The 5,669-nt window shown below is 39.5% G+C and overlaps 1 pseudogene; it reads right to left on the bottom strand.

Annotated features, from left to right (window-relative positions):
* Positions 1-3,576: 3,576 nt before the first annotated feature.
* LOC123172185 (noroxomaritidine synthase 2-like) lies at positions 3,577-5,116 on the bottom strand (annotated as a pseudogene).
* Between the last annotated feature and the right edge of the window lie 553 nt (positions 5,117-5,669).

The raw sequence follows: 5,669 nt of genomic DNA, 5'->3' as shown, positions 1-5,669 counted from the left end.
CTCCTTCTCACTATTACCATGTAAGCTACCGACCTTCATATACTTAATAGGTAGCTGCCATTCCAAATCACCCTAAGCTCCTACAGCTCCAACCAAACCAACTAAAAATTCTATAGTCAATGTTTTCAAAGAGGTTAGCACCAGAAGGTGCTTCAACGCCAGAGGTGGGCAATTCATTATTTTCAACTTGTCAAGACATGTTCCTTTGTCGAAAATTACCACTTGATCTAAGCTATGCAGATCACCTTTTCCCATAATAAAAAAATTCTACTGCACCATTTTGAGTGCATAGACTCTAGCAGCTTTACATTTTCTATCGTGACAGAACATGGTCTTTTGATCCAGGAGATTGGAATCACTGGTAAGAATTCTAGACAGTCGCATATCTCAAACTCTTGTAGCTTGGGGAAACGATGTTGTTCGAGAAAGCGGTATGCAACAAAAAAATACATATGTCCAATTAATTAAGTACACTAATAGTAATAATTACACATGATTAATTTAGGTATTTTTGTCTGAATAAATTATTATTCTGTCCTACAAACCATCACCACATGGTGGAATACAAACATATCATCCATGCTGACCGCTTGGCTCAACAATCATCACCCATCGTATATTCTTCTTCATCACTCAAGTAAGCAAGATCATTAGCATGTGAATATTATGTTGATTCCACTCTTATGTGGTGGGACGTAGGAGATAACTATCACGTGAGAGGATATGGATTAGTAGAACAATAGGAGCAGAACAAAGACACAACTTTTAAAAAGTGTCGACTCGCTGCCCGAACATCGTCGCTGATCTCATCTCATCATTATATGCACACGATGCATCCATGACCTGCACCAAAGAATATGCCCCGTGGACTCGATTATGATGCTGATGATGACAGTGGGATCGAGAAATCCTGACGTCAGCCCACAGTTAGGCAGCAATGGATGGTTTCAATTCTTTTCTGTTACAATTGGAAAGAAAATGATTGGCAGGAGCGTTCTTCTAGATTAGCTAGCAAGGTTTTATGCCTTGGACAATGTCTAGCGACTGGCTTGGCATTGATGTCAATGCGTTCATTACCTATGACCTCTGGATGCCATGATAAATGCACCATAGTGAGACACGTACACCTTTTTCTTGCTAGCCGGACACAACTAACATTTTTAGAGATTAGCCGATCGATAGCCGGACACAAGTAACATTTTTTGTAAGAATGACTTTACTATGGATAATTGAGTTTGGTTGGTGTTATAATTTGCGCTCTCATATATGAAAATTTGTCGTAGCGCCTATAAATCATCCTTAACAAGAAAAAATATGAAAAAATTGAAGAAATTAAACAATGGAGTTGTGTAAAAAACATCATTTAAATTTGTAAAGGAAGACTTAATTGTTAGCGTTATTCAAATATTGCTCACCAAATTCAAAAAAAATCACAAAAAACTCAAATATGGTTCTTCAAATTCAAACAAAGATCACCGAATTCAAAAATATATTTCAGCAAAATTCATACTAAAGTTTGCGATATTCAAAATATTTCACCAAATTGAAATATTTTGCATGATATTCCAAAACAATTCATGACATTTGAAATTGTTCATGCAAGTTCTACTATAGTTCACACAATCCAATAAATGTCTAGAACATTTAATTTTGTTCACAACATCCAAAGAAGTTAACTATGTTTTCTAAAAGTTCATCAGAACTCAAATATTGTTCATAAAAATTCAAATGTATTTCATACAATTGAAAAAATTGTTCAGCAAATTCAATTTATGTTCACAACATTAAAAAAAGTTCACCAAAATCATAAAAAAATCACAAAAATTTATTACAAAAGATTCATTATAATTCAAATATTATTCATGAAAATTCAAGAAAAGTTCACAAAGTCAAAAATAGTTCACCAAAATACAAAAGGGTGTTCACAACATTGAAATAAAAGCTGAACTAAATTGAAATTTTATTTATCATATATCACCAAACTCAAATTTTGTTCATGGAGTGGAAAAATATAATTCAAGGAATTAAATATTGTTCGTCAAATTCAAAAAAAATTGTTTACAAAATTGCAAAAAAAAAGTGGACCAAATTCACTAATATTGTTGAAGGCATTCGAAAAAGGACAAACCATTTTTCATAAGTACAGCAATACCTTCTTTCTCTAATATGCTAAAAGTGCACACAGGCAGGCTGCTGTATTAAACAAATGGTACTCCCTCCGGTCCTTTTTACTCCGAATATAAGATTTGTCTGAGCTCAAACTTCATAAAGTTTGACCATGTTTATATGAAAAATATTAACATGTACAATACTAAAGTTATATAATATGAAACTAAATTCATGGCGCATCCAATGATATTGATTCCTTATTGTGAATGTTGATATTTTTTCTCTAAGTTGGTCTAACTTTACAAAGTTTGACTTTGAAGAAATCCTATATGCAGAGTAAAAATGGATGGAGTGAGTACTACATAGCAGGTAGCATCCACACCATTATTTGTTTGAGTAGTGTAGATTTTGCTATCTCGTGCACGCGCAAAGCTTGTGGATCTCCAGATAGGCGTCCCATCAGAGCAGAGCAGATACTACTAAAAAACAATAGACTACAGCCACCACAACTCCTCATCCACATTTGCGCACAGACCGAGGTTCTTCTGTCTGTCCCTTGCCATACATCACACCATATGTAATCATAGACCTTGCCAAAACTGCCACACGGTTGTCCTTGGAGTTTTTGGGTGGCAACAATATATACCGTCAGTCGGGCTTGGTGTACTGTAACTCGTATTCATCATCAGGTAAATTCCAAACTCTCCTTCTGACACACCAAAATGCCGGGCAACCATGCCGACATGTAAAAGCACTGCTCAATAAATAGGCACTAGCGATCATCTAATTGTCAACCAGAAAAACACGCCGATTGACATGAGAGTCAGTATGCAATTTGATCTTAATGTAAGTCCAAGTGGGTATCTTATGAATGTTCAAAAAGCCCAAATATATAGTTATAACCATAGTTCGGCACAACCACCATTAATGTTTTTATCCTTGACTAGGTAATACTCACGACAAATTTTTTAGTACACTTCAAATTGTACACTTCATTACTACGGTAGGATGCATCAGTTCACGACAAATTGTACACTTCATTTTTTTATCCAATAGTGTAACTAATAACCTAGCGGGAAAAATATGCCCCCCTTTACTTATCAAATAGTGTAATTAATCACCAACATGGTTGTTAATTGGTAGTCTCTCCGTCCTAAAATAAATGTCTCGACTTTGTACTAACTTTAGTACAAAATTGTACTAAGCTTGAAACACTTATTTTGGGACGGAGGAAGTACTTAATAAGGCGATGGTTGGAGGAAAAAACCATGTCTTGATGCCTTCATATATCATGTCACATACAACAAAGTAATAAGTGGCAGCATGTTGGTTGTTTTTCTCTAAAAGAAAGATAAACGTTGATGCGTGGATGCCTTTATTATCCGATAATAATGTGATTGTGGGCAGTGTAAGACTGTCCCGATGGTTGGTAAGTATGTTTACATACAAAAAAAAAGGAGTCTAATATTACACTTCTCGCTTCTTCAGCTTAACCATAAGCCCGTTTTTCATCTCTAGTATACAAGATGCCTTGGGCTCGATGCTTTGCCCTTTCTCCAGATGCACATCGAAGTTCCATAGCTTTGAGGCCACGACAATCATCATCTGCATAACCGCGATTTCCTTACCGAGGCACATCCTTGGCCCCGAGTTAAAGGCCAGGAACTTGTGAGGTGGTACATACCTTAGACCATTGCCATCCTTCAAGAGCCACCTATCTGGGTTATAGTCAAGGCAGTCCTTACCCCATATGCCCTCCATTCTCCCCATGGAATGAAGAGAAATAAAGATGGCGTCGCCGGCATGCACCTCATGGCCACTCGGCATTGTATCATCAGCGACCACCGTCTTGAGCTCAGTAGGCGCCGGCGGGTACAACCTAAGAGTCCCATACAAGGCAGCCCTAAGATAGGATAAAGATCTGGTCTCATCCGGCTCAAATATCACCATAGTTCCAACACCAGCTACTACTTTATGTGATGCAACCGGTGAGAGTTCGTTGCGGATGATTGAAACGATGTTAGGGTTCTGGGCGAGGTTGTAGAAGATCCATGTCAAGGCTATTCAAACTGTGTCCCTCGCAACGAGCATGTAGCCAATGGTGATAGCACAAAACAAGTCATCATTAGCGTAGCATGGGTCATCGAGGAAGAAAGATACAATATCCACACCTTCTTCTTCCTCATCATTATTAACTTGCCACGTCTTGATATTCCTCCTCTCCATCATCTCCTTGATGAACCTTCGTAGCAGTGTGTGCTCCACATTGAGCTTTTTCTTAGGACCGATGTTTAACCACCTCATCAGTTTCCAGCAATAAGATGGCATCATGTGCCGAAAGCATACCACCTCCATGACTATGTCCAAGGCAACCGCGACAACCATGGGTGGCATTTCCGATGATAGGAGGCCAGGATCAACACCGAAGAGAGGCATAGCAGCCAGGTCAAACATAAACCTGGACATCATATGTTGCATGTCGAATGGAATGTTTGTGTTTGACATGTGGGTAAACAACGGGAGGAGGTCATTCTCCACCTTCCGGCAGCAGCAAGCCACCATACTGGCAACTAGTCGTGGGCTAGCAAGCAAGCCCTTGACTTTTGTGCGATGCCGACGCCACGGCTCGCCATCAATGGTGAAGAGGCTTCCATCCAGGATGTCGAATGTATCGGCGAACCTCGTACCCTTGGGAAAGTTGGCGTAGTTGGTTGTGAAGATGTGCCGGACGTTGGCAGGGTCACATGTGATGAAGAACCTCATGCCGCTGCTAGGTGGGCCATGCGCCCTGAAGCTGTGGCCGGATCCAGCAAAGACGGGTGAAATAGTCATGCAAGTTGTGGAGGTTGGACATGAAGGAAGGGAACATGTGGAGTATTGGCCAGTTTGTGGGCAGCACTGATTGGTTCTTTGATCTACAACTAACCCTCAAGCACAAGTAGTATAGGGGAACAAGTACCACGAGTGCTGTGGAGATGAGCAGCTCTTGAGAGAGCAGAATTGACATTGTCCTCTGTGGTGTGGGATGTGCTACTACGCACTTACATGTACCCTTTAGTGGACATGGCTATAGCTTCATATATATAGACAAGTTCTCTGTACATTGGTAAGTACTACTAATACTAGCAGCGGTGGCTGTTGATTGTTAAGTAAAGCAGGTCTATAGGTTTGCACATGAAAAATAAGTACAGCATATGAAATATAACGTGTACACATGCCACATTTATCATAACAACACTTAAATTTTACATATGTCATGTACGACAGGGAGTAGGACAGGGAATCGCTAGCTGCTCTTAGGTTGTTGAACCGCACAAAACAAGGTATATCTACTTTAATTGTTGATTGTGATTGAATTGTACTGCAGGTTAGTTTTAAGTTAATGGAAACACTGCCCAACCGCCCATTATTTTTTGAAGGTTCTACGCAGGTCCACCCCTGACTCGCAGTGACATACTCAGTCAAATTATCCGGCCTCCCACCATTGTCCAAAGGGGAGAAGAAGCCGTGACTGCTATGGAAGAAAAAGAATTAGGATGCTCCAGTGATGGTGCATACAC

Source organism: Triticum aestivum, unplaced genomic scaffold (assembly GCF_018294505.1).
Source record: "Triticum aestivum cultivar Chinese Spring unplaced genomic scaffold, IWGSC CS RefSeq v2.1 scaffold126759, whole genome shotgun sequence".
Lineage (NCBI taxonomy): Eukaryota > Viridiplantae > Streptophyta > Magnoliopsida > Poales > Poaceae > Triticum > Triticum aestivum.
Note: the sequence above shows the minus strand (reverse complement) of the source record. Positions and strands in the feature narration are given on the sequence as shown.